General features: G+C 49.7%; 1 protein-coding gene across 3 annotated transcripts in view; it reads right to left on the reverse strand.

The window, feature by feature from the left end:
* SOCS6 (suppressor of cytokine signaling 6) overlaps window positions 1–2,542 on the reverse strand; it is a 39,270-nt gene extending 36,728 nt beyond the window's left edge. Inside the window, exon 1 of one of the 3 annotated variants that reach the window (XM_044242823.1) lies at window positions 2,480–2,542. The gene's annotated coding sequence lies outside the window, so the exon portion shown is untranslated. Of the gene's footprint in view, window positions 1–1,400; window positions 1,887–2,479 lie in introns of those variants that run through there. The other 2 variants (XM_044242825.1, XM_044242822.1) reach the window with 2 other exon arrangements.
* Window positions 2,543–11,433: the final 8,891 nt, after the last annotated feature.

An 11,433-nucleotide genomic window follows, 5' to 3' on the forward strand; every position in this document is an offset into this window, starting at 1 on the left:
ATAACACCGGGTATCTGACCTCATAGTCAACATATTTGTGTAACAACCCATTCCACATGCCTGCATATTTTTGAGAGAACAGTAATTGCCACAAATTGAAAAATGGACATAACATTTCCATTTTTCAGACTATATTATGACTTTTAGATAAGATCACACAATTACTTCTACGAGCAAAATAAAAGATACTTGCTATTTTTTTAAAAAGATTTTATTTATCTCACACACTGAGAGCACAAGCAGGGGAAGCTGAAGGCAGAGGGAAAGGGAAAAGCAGGGTCCCAGCTAAGCAGGGTGACCGATGTGGGGCTTGATCCCAGGACCCTGGGCGGAAGGCAGACCCCCAAAGACTGGCGCCACCCAGGCGCCCCAAAGATACTTGCTATTAATAACACAAGTTTCCTGAAAACCGACCACAGTGGAGAAAAACTACCAGAGTTTTCTCTGAGGAGTGAAGTTACATAACAAGACAGTCTTAAGCAGACACTTGCTTCTGTTCCCCCCAAAAGAGGTGCGTTAAAAGGAATACTCCCGATGGCAAAATGGGTAGAAATCCAGTCAGCACAGCTTTTCCTCCCAGGTCATGGCACTGCCCAGGTAAGCTACAGCCCAGGTCAAGGTCACCCAAACCCCTTCCCTGCCACTCCCTATAAGGTGCTGCCTCGGGACGATGCCACGTGACACCCGAGGGTGTGCCCCTCGGTTCTGGGGAGGCCATGTTTAAGACCTGCCCTATCTTCCCACTAAAAGAAGGCAAAAGGGCAGTGCCAGGTACCTCCGATCAATTTCGAAGGCATTTAAGGATCATAATAAGGGAAAATATTTCCAAAGAGATGCTGAATGGAGCCCCAAAAAGGGTAAAGGCTCATCCTTAACCAGACCAAAGAGTGGAAAGCACTTGACCAACCCCAGATAATCAGTTCTTCTGAGATTCGTTACCAAGTGGACGGTCTGTGAGCCAGCTTCCCCAAAGGCAAGGAGAAAACGTTTCAGAAGGTACTGGAACCACAGGGTTGAGGCGACAGACTGTGTTTCGAACAGAGACAGATTCCGAAAGTTACCGCACCCGCGGCGAAGATGCAGCAGTGAGGAAAAATTCAGAGGAAAAGAGAAATATCACCGGCTACACGTTCCCGCTTTATCTGTGCAACTTGGTAAACAATACCACTGATGTTTTTAAGTGAGGAGGATTCTCCACAGCACTGAGTATTCCACTTAACATTCATTCATTCAAATAAGCTAAGTGGACTTCACGCTATTTGTTGGGTTTTTAAAGCCAAGATAAACGTGCGCCTGCCGTGGCTGAGAGCACGTCCGACACCTCGTCCTGAAGTCGGTGGCAGTTCACTCCTGATTACCAGTATCCGTATTCCAAGAAACCCCGGCAATTAAAAACGTACTGGGGAGCCGTGCGATGTCTCGCTCACGTTTTTACTGGGATGACTACATTCTCCGACCTCGCACCCAGGAGCACGTTGCCTCAACCCAGGGCAGACCTTCAGGAAACATCTGCTGAACGGACTTCATCATGGTCCATTTCGTTCCCGGCAGCCCGAGCCGTGTTACCTATTCCCACCTGGCCCTTAATTCCACAAAGTGGCGACGGGAACCCCAAATTCCACTTTCCGACTAACTGTGAAGTTGGCATCCAGCCTGCTGCGCGCACTCCAAGTTCTGTGCCAGGACCTGCCACCGAGAAACGTCAATAGTTGTGCTACATAATGAGCCACCATGGTGTCCCTGAAGTTGCCAACTCCTGAAGCAAATTGAAAATTAAGGCCTGTCTCGCTTCCAGGGGCCGCTGAAGAGCCCGCGGCCCCTACATCCGTGCGAGTAAATCCCATCCAGCAGCACCGTCACGCGCGGCACACGCGGGGGGCCCCCGGCGCGACCTCCCGGCGGGCGGGGGCGGCGGCGGCACCGACGCGGCCTGGGCCCTCCCGAGCCCGCGCGCCCTCCGACCCCTGGACCACAGCCCGAGCCCGAGCCCGAGCCCGAGGACCCGCCGAGCGGGCCGGGCGGCGGGCTGCGAGCCGCGCAGGCCCCGCGCCGCCGCCCCAGGCCTTCGCCAAGCCCCGGCCTCTCGCCGGCGGGGCTGCGGGCAACAAAGGCGGAGGCCCGGCCCGGCGCGCCGCGGACGGGGAGGCCGAGGGGTCGGACCGGCGCTCGGCGGAAGCAGGCCTCGGCCCTCCCCCGCCCGGCTCCCCGCCCGGCCCGGCTTCCCGGACGCCGCTTCCCCGCCGGCCGCCCCCCCTCCCTCCCCGCCCGCGAACCCGCCGCGGCGGCCCGGGCCTCGCGCCGCCCGGACCCTCGGCCGCAGACGCGCCCGGCGGCCTCCCCAGCCCCGCGCGCGCCGGATCCGCCCCCGCCGCCCCGAAGGAAGCAGCAGCCCCCGCGGCCAGTTTCCCGGGTTACGGAGGAGAGGGCGCCGACGGCAAAGCCCGGACCCAGCCCCCGACTCGGCTCCGCAGACGCTCACCCGGCGGCGGCCCGCTCCGCTTCCTCGCCCAGCGCCGGCGCGACTGCCGCGCTCGTCCCTCCTCTCCCGCAACTCCTCCCTCCTCCGCCTTCCTCCTCCTTCCTCCTCCTCCTCCTCCTTCTCCAGGAGGGGCGCGCGGCGGCGCCTGGGCCCGAGCGCCGAGCCGGAGCGGAGGAGCCGAGCGGGCCGCCCCGCGCCCTCTCCTCGGCCCGCGGCGCAGGCGGGCGTCCCGGCGCGGGGGGCGGGCCGGGCGGGGGGCGTCCGGGGGCGGGGACGCGCGGGGTCGCCGGCGTCCCGGAAGGGGGAGCGGGGGCGCGCGGAGGGCGCCGGGGGCTCGGGCGCGTCGGGGGACGCGAGGGGCGGAGAGGCGCGCGAGGGGCGTCTGAGGGCCGGGGGCGCGCGGGGTCTGGGCGCGTGCGGGAGTCGTGCGGGCGGGGTGGGGCGCCGCGGGCCGGGGAGGGGAGTTCGGCGGCCGGAGTCGGGCGGGGGGTCCGAGCCGCGTCCCGACCGGCGTCCCCCCAGCCCTGGGGGCTGCTCTGGCCGCTCGTCCCGCGCTCGTTCTTCGGCCCTGCGTCCCCTCTTCGGGTGGCCGGCGCGGAGAAGAAAATCGCGGCCCTTGGGCGCCGGCCCTCCCTTTGCCTCTGCGGCGGGGGTGGCGGCCGAGGGGCGCCCACCTGGCGCGGCGACCCGGGGGCGAGCGACCGAGGACGGCCGAGCACGCCTGCCGGAGCGGGGCCCCCTCTGGGGCCCTTTCCCCACCCCTTCTCCGGCTTCCTCGTCAGATGTGTTCCCTGACCGAAAACTTACTGCTCGCTTTAAGCCGTCTACTTCTCCATGTGGGACTTTTTAGTGCTTTATACCGTGGTTCGCTATTGTTTGTGCCGCTGAATTTCACGGTAGTGTGATGTAAAAAGTTTCCTGTTGGTAACTTGATTTCTTTGGAAATCGGATGAATGTGCCACAGACGTGTAGCAATACCAGCGGATTTTATTTTTGTCAATGAGAAGAATGAGAAGCCACAGGAAAAAAAATTCATTTCTCTTTTGATGAAAAGCTATTGAAGCTCAGTGTCGTTAAAAGAAGTATTTTTGACTTTAAACGTTGTATTTCTTTAATAGGACCTTTTAAAAAAGAGAAACAGAAGTTCATGTTCAAGTGTGAATTTATATCTGGATTACATCTCAATAAAGCTGTTAGTTTAAAAAAAGCTCAAGTAATTGATCTTAATTACTATAGATATCTAATTACAATATTCATCTAAACAAAATCTAGATTAGTAATTTAAAAATTGGATTATCAGGTAATTCGATCGGTTTTTATGCCTGAAGAGTATGTATGAGACTGATGTCATCTAGTGTGTGTGATTCACCAGACTCGATGTTCTTTTCAGTTCTTACCTGTATTTATGAATAAACCTGCACTGTTACTGTTATCCCGATATAAATGCTACTCAATTCTCAAATGTCTACTTGTAGTGAACGTAAACTAAATAGAATGGCCAGAGAGGTTAACAATAATAACAAGTAATAAGCAGCAAACTTTTCAACGCGCCCCCTCAGAAGGAGAGTGTGTGGTATGGATTAGTGGGGTCTATCATCTGATCCAAAGAACCCAGTAGCCCCCCAGGGACAATGGGCCTCATGAGCACTTAGCCAAGCAATGCACTGACTCCTCCAGCAGATAGGATCAAACCCTGGCCTTCTGAGTCTGTCTGAGCTGGTCAGCATCTTGGCTTTGATAGTTCATACAGTTGTGACCTTAACCAAGGTTCTCAGCTGTAATTTCAGATTCTGCTTGTAAAGAAGCAGGGTGGGGATGGGGGAGTGGCTTTAGAGGTGAACTATGTCAGATAGCTGTGAAGATTACATGAAATAATGCACAAAAACCACTTAATTTGGTGCCTGGTCCAGAAGGATTATCATTACTAGGTAATGTATATTTTATGAGCCAGGCATTGCATTAAGTGCTTTTGAATACATAATCTGCTTTAATTTGAACAAGTATCTATAAGTTGCGTATTATCATCTCCACATTGCAGATGATGAAAATGAGCCTTCTTGTGTATAAGTAGGAAATAACTTTCACACAGTTATTATGGGGCAGAGCTGAAATTCAGACTTCCGTCTCTCTGACTCCAGAATATGAGCTTTCAGCCACTAGATTAAAATAGTAGTAGTAATGCAGCAACAACTTCAGTGTAGAGTTACTAGTGGCTGAATACACTATTAAAATCGTCCTGTTTGCCTGAATTCCAAACACTTCTTGGCTGTAGACATGTGCTCTCATCCAAGCCTTCCTCTATCAGCAGCTCAATCACCCTTTGGGGGAAATCTTATCTTTGCTTATTAAACTCAGCACTGCTGAGAGGCAGGCCCAGGACTAAGACTGCTGTTTACACTCTTGCCCAGGATTCTCACCCTGCAGCAAGCGATGTGAACAAGGAGAGTGGAGGGGAAAAGGGGATTGACCCACCCTAGTTGGGTCCCTGGACCAGATGGTTCCTTGTGCCTGCCCCCTAAAGCCTTCTAATAAACTCCCGTTTTGCTCCTGCTAACCAATTTCCATTTCCTGCAACCAAAAAGGCTATATGATAGATACATGTACTTGCTAAAAGATAATAATAGCAAAGGGTCTTATTGAAACTCTCCTATTGAGGGAGCATGGTTCCACCTTTTCCTCCTAAAGTCATAGCTTCTACAGCCAGAAAGACCTTTCTTGGTCAACAACATCAATATCACCATTTTACGGAGGAAGAAACAAACTCAGAGATGGTATGATCTGTCCAAGATGACAAAGTTAAAAGCAACTGAGTCATGACTTGGACTGCCATCCCCGGACTTCCAGTCTGGTTTGATTTCTAGTATTAAATAAATGTCTAACCTTCCCCGAGAAGGGGGAAAAAAGGAGCCCAGACTTGAGAAAATTGGGTGGAAGCAGGATGGGATACAGTGGCAGCCTTCCACCCTCTGGGCCCCCGGGGAAAGCTGCCCAAGTGAGCAGAATTCCACACCCTTGATTTTCCTTTCTCCTTCCCATGGCCCTTCTGCTGCCTCCCACCTTCCCGTCTTTGAGAATCCTGAGCTATCCCCCACTCATTCAAGTTCCTCATTTGGTACTTACCTGTGTTGAAGAGGACCCCTCAAGATGCATGTCCTTCCCAGAGGCTTGGAATGTGACTTGGTTTGGAAGTGGCATCTTTGCAGATGTAGTTCAGTTAGTATGAGGTCATTTTGGAGAAGGCTGAGACCCTGGTCCAACATAATTGGTGTCTTTATGAGAGACGCAGAGGCAGATGCATGGGGAAGACAAGGTAAAGACACAGGGAGAATGCTCGGAAGGCAGAGATGGCAGTGAAGACAACCAAGGAAGCTAAGGAACTCCAAGGATAAGCGACAGTCAGCAGAAGCTAGGAGGAGGCAAGAAAGGATTCTTCCGGGCCTTCATAGCTAGCAAGGCCCTACCAACACCTTGGTTTTATACTTCAAGCTCTCAGAACCATGAAAGAATATATGTCTGCTGTGTTAAGCACCCAGTTTGTGGGGGCGCCTGGGTGGCTCAGTGGGTTAAGCCTCTGCCTCCAGCTCAGGTCGTGATCTCAGGGTCTTGGGATCGAGCCCTGCATCAGTCTCTCTGCTCAGCAGGGAGCCTGCTTCCCTTCCCACCCGCCTGCCTCTCTGCCTACTTGGGATCTCTCTCTCTGTCCAATAAATAAATAAAATCTTACAAAACAAAACAAAAAAACAGCCCCCAGTTTGTCGTACTTTGGGGTGGTACGTGGGGAATGCATCCAGGACTCCTAGGTCCACCCACCCCAGGTGGCTGTTTGCTGGAACTCTCCTCCCAATTCAAGCTTCTCTTTGCAGAGTCTCCCGGTTACCAGTGTTGACCGTAGGTCCCAGTGTGCCCAGACCAGTACCACATTATAACTGTTGTTTTGTCATCTCAAAATTGTTCCAGCTCAGATAATAAATTCTGTGTTCACCCGGCCTCCGTCCTAATGTGTAAAATAGTGACTCAGTTACACAACATCAAAGCTCCTTGAGAACTGGACCCAAACTGCTTCTCCAGCCTCACAGTCCACTTCTTTATATCATACTTTGCTAGGTCACACTGGGCCACTTCCCTTCCAGATAGTTCCAGCTCTGTGCCTTAACTCATGCTCTTCTCTCTGCCAAGAATGTTCTTCCATTTCACCCACCCCTACCTTCTGATTATCTCTGTTTATTGAAAATCTTATCATCAGTCAAGTTCAGATCTGCCCAGTCAGAAGTGACATCATTCTATTCAGAACCCCCACATTGGGTTCAACCTCTTTTAGAGCACTTCGCCCTAAATTGCAAAAAATCTCTCTCCTCCTTTGAATGCAGATTTTTTTTTAAGGTTTTATGTATTCACTTGACACAGAGAGAGAGCACAAGCAGGAGGAGCAACAAGCAGAAGGAGACCGAGAAGCAGGCTCCCCGCTGAGCAGGGAGTCCCATGTGGGGCTCAGTCCTGGGACTCCAGGATCATGAGCTGAGCCAAAGGCAGACACTTAACCAACTGAGCCCCCCAGGAGCTCCTGCAGATGCTTTATCTTACTCATCACTGCATTATGCTACTAGTGCCTTGAGTAAAGACTTCACACAGTAAAGACTCAAATGTTTGGTAAATAAATATGAATATTCCACTCCTCTCTCCATCTCTTTGGGGATGACTCAGTGACAAATGGGCTTTCAAAATCCCTTTTAAAGATCCACTTCCAGATGTAGGGTGGCTCATTAGACCTTCGGGAAGGGACCAACACCTGCTTTCTGGGGGGAATATCTGTGCTATTTTGATCAGCAACTAGACTCTGCTCGCTGCGAACGGGCTGAAGTCAAAGGAATGATGCCCACTTCCCAGAACAATGAGCTCTGAGGATTTTTAAGACCAGACGGAAGGTCTGTGGACACCTGTTGAGTCAGAAAGGCAGCACTGCGACACAACACCGTTCCTGTGTAACGAGTCCGCGGCGCTGCAGGCCTAGCTTCACACGATTCTATTTCAGATCAAAGATTCCTATTTGTAGACAATTTAAAGAAATACCTCACTCTTTCTTATCCTCTCCACTTCCACGATCCAGGCCCCTCTGACTGCTTAGGAATGTTTCACTGTGTAAGGTAATCCTGTTGATTTAGTGCAAAAAAATTTAGCAAAGTTGAAATTTAGGAGGTATGTTCTGTTACAGAAAATCACCCTGTATTACCCTCACCCCCACTAAGCCACCAATGCAAGAATGTGCTAGAATTCTTCCCTACAGTAGGCAGAGAGCCAGAACTTCTATGGCCTGCTCAGGGTAGTCTGAAACTGCCATCACAGCTCGGGGGGACGTGCTAGCTGTGCAGAATCCCATCTCTTTGGGGCGCCTGGGTGGCTCAGTTGTTAAACACCTGCCTTGGGCTCAAGTCATGATCTCAGGGTCCTGGGATCAAGCCCTGCATCAGACTGTCTGCTTGGCGGGGAGTCCTGGCAAACCATAAAAAGGGAAAAAAAAAAAATACTGTGCCTCCTATGGCATTGACTAATATTCTGTATTAGAATTTTGTTCCTTTAGATGTGAAGGTCTTAAGGTACAAATACCTTCCCAGAAGCAAGAGCACTTTCAAGTATCATTACCCTGTGATCCATGTATTACTATCATACTGTCATTCGATTCTCGCGTCATTTTCAACTTTTTACGTCTAGGTGTTCCCCAATTTACCTTTGCAATTCCATTCTAAGAACTTCTTCGTAATTTATAAATTCATTTTACAGTTCAATGTTTCTTAGGAAAAAATGCAATGTCATAAATGGTCATTAGATTCCCAAATTATCTCCTCTACCCAACAAAAAAGCTTGTAATACAATTCAACTATAGAATGAATATTAAATCTTCCCAGTTATCTAATATGCTATATGTTATTCGAAAGCTACCCTAGTCTATTAGCGGCAGGCTCTTGAGGAATGAGTAGCAACTGGGAACCACATGGTTCAGTGAACACATCAGGACTCAGCCCCCAGGAGGAAGGGCTTTGCAGGACCCACATGCTGGCTTCCAGTCTACGCAGGAAAACTACAGTAGGGGTCAGAGAAAAGTCAAAATTGCAAGGAAAATGTCCCCAGTGTAAGTATTGTGTTAGGTACTGGTGTGGTATTAGGTACTGGGAGTGTGTTAGGTACTGTGAGCCTCTCGTATAAGTATGGTGTAGGGTACTGATGTGGGTTGAATTGTATCCCTCAAGAGATACGACTGAAGCCCTAACCCCCATACCTGTGACTGTAACTTTATTTGAATATAGAGTCTTTGTAGACATAATCGATTTAGTACGAAATCATACTGGATTTGGGTGGGCCCTATGCCACTGACAGATTCTTGCATGAGGGAAATCTGAGGATGTGCACCTGCTCTCATTCAGGAAGGCAGAGACCCAACCACGGAGACCGGTGAGCTGTAAGGAGCCACATGGCAGCTTCGACTCATCCCATATCCAATAAGTAGTTCCTGAGCACCTAAGTCCCAGCACATAACTATGTTCCAGGGGTAGCTCTCAGCCCAGGAGATGTTTCCGCAGACGTTAGCTGAGCACGCACTGTATTCTAGGCATAGTTCTTCATGTGGTCGATAAGGAATAGGGACGTGAAAGTGCTCTTAAAGGGTTTAATTTAGTGGGAATGGGGGAGGGGAGGGGAGGGAAGAGTTGACCCTAAATAATTAAGCAAATAAACAGAAAAGTCTAGATTATAAATGTGCTACAAAGGCAATAAAATGGGTGATGAGAAAGACAGTAACTGGGGGAGGGTTGGCGGCACTTGTGTAAGAGTCAATCCAGGAGGGCTGCTCTGAGGAAGTCATCCTCACTCTGAAACTTGAAGGATGAGGATGAGAAAAAATGTAAAGGTCTCGGCAGGGACACCTTCTGGGAAAACCGCCAAGGTCTGACAGAATTTGGCATATTTGAGGAAGAATGAAGACTGGTGTGGCTAGAACATGGTAACAGGTAGGTGGGAGATAAAGGCGGAATGGGGGGGCATTGAAAATCATTTCAGCCTTGGGGCACCTGGGTGGCTCAGTGGGTTAAGCCTCTGCCTTCAGCTCAGGTCATGATCTCAGGGTCCTGGGATCGAGCCCCGCATCGGGCTCTCTGCTCCTCGGGGAGCCTGCTTCCTCCTCTCTCTCTCTGCCTGCCTCTCTGCCCACTTGTGATCTCTGTCTATCAAATAAATAAATAAAATCTTAAAAAAAAAAAAAGAAAGAAAATCATTTCAGCCTTATAGGTAAGGAGCTTTAGTTTTATTCTAAGAGTGATGGGAAGTAACGAGGGGATTTAATCAGGGGTTGGTGCAAACTGTCTCCTTGCTGCACGGAGAACGGATTTTTCTCCGGACAAGGTTAGAAGAAAGAAGAGTAGGAGCCTGGGTGAAGGGTGATGGCAGTTGGGACTGGGTTGGAGGTCACAGAAGTCAACTGCATTGATGTTTCTGGCCTTAGGAATTTATTTTTTTATTTTTTATTTTTTTAAAGATTTTATTTATTTATTTGACAGAAAGAGTTCACAGTAGGCAGAGAGGCAGACAGAGAGAGGGGAAGGGAAGCAGGCCCCTGCTGAGCAGAGAGCTGGATGTGGGACTCGATCCGAGGACCCTGAGATCATGACCTGAGCCGAAGGCAGCGGCTTAGCCCACTGAGCCACCCAGGCACCCCTGGCCTTAGGAATTTAACAGGAGAGTACAACTAAGCAAAGAGCTAGATGAAGGGGTTTTGGTGATTATAAAACATATCCAGAATTCTTTGACACTCTCCTCCCCTTGAATTTGGGCTAGTATGACTCCCTTTAAACCAACAAGGCAAATTTATTTAATATAAAGTTTAGGCAACGTGGGCATCTTCACAAAATGAAGATGTGAAGAATTGGTGAAACCTGCGTGTTTTCATACGAAGTATGAAGGACAGTGAAAAGTCGTGGCAAGACACCAGAGGACGAAGAGTTTGAGTGTAGCATACTGGAGGAGACTTAGCAAGGTGTTCAGACTTCTCGAAGTGTCCCTTTATCTTTGGAGATAACGATGCGCCTTTCCTCTGGGATACGGAGGACACCTCTGACCTGCTTCACATGTAGGTCAGAAAGTCTTTCCTGTGTTTTATGACCTGCTTTGGGGCAAAGAAAATTCTTCCTGCTTATGCCATTACTCAAATTCCTTCAGCTTCAAATCTTCAGTATGTCAAGTGTCCATATTTTGGGGTAGGATGTCCTGAACCCATCAAGAAAAGCCTAATTCCATCGGTCACCTGGGTGGCTCAATCATTGGGCATCTGTCTGCCTTTGGCTTGGGTTGTGATCCCGGGGTCCTGGGATTGAGTCTCTCTCTGTCAAATAAATAAATTAAATCTTAAAAAGAAAAGAAAAGCATAATTCCTTACCAGAACTTTTGTGTCTCTGCTGCTATCTCTTCAAAGGATATAAGCCCAAAGGGTAAAACAAGAAAAAGTTCTCTACTGACCTCTTAAATTATAATCCTGCAAATTAAACTGACAAAAGACAGAATAACAGGCAAAAAGGCATGTACATTTTTTAAATTAGTGTTAATATTTTTATGGGTATAGGGGCTTCATGGAAAAGAAGTAGAAACCCAGGGGCACCTGGGTGGCTCTGTTGGTTAAGCAACCAACTGTTGATTTCATCTCCGGTCATGATGTCAGGGTCCTGACATGGAGCCCCCAGTAGGGCTCTGTGCTGGGCTTTGCGCCTGCTTGGGATTCTCTCTCTCCCTCTCCTTCTTCCCCACTCATGCGCCCCCCTGCATGCTCTCTCTCAAAAAAAAAAAAAGTAAAAACCCAAAGAAGCATTTAGAGTTAGGCTTACATATAATTATAAATTGTAGAGAAATAACCAGGAATTGGAAGAGGGACTGGGCTCAAGGGCAATAAATTGTGGGAAGGGGACCAAGAAAGGCAT

The sequence above is a fragment of the Neovison vison genome, chromosome 3 (assembly GCF_020171115.1).
Source record: "Neovison vison isolate M4711 chromosome 3, ASM_NN_V1, whole genome shotgun sequence".
Taxonomy (NCBI): domain Eukaryota; kingdom Metazoa; phylum Chordata; class Mammalia; order Carnivora; family Mustelidae; genus Neogale; species Neogale vison.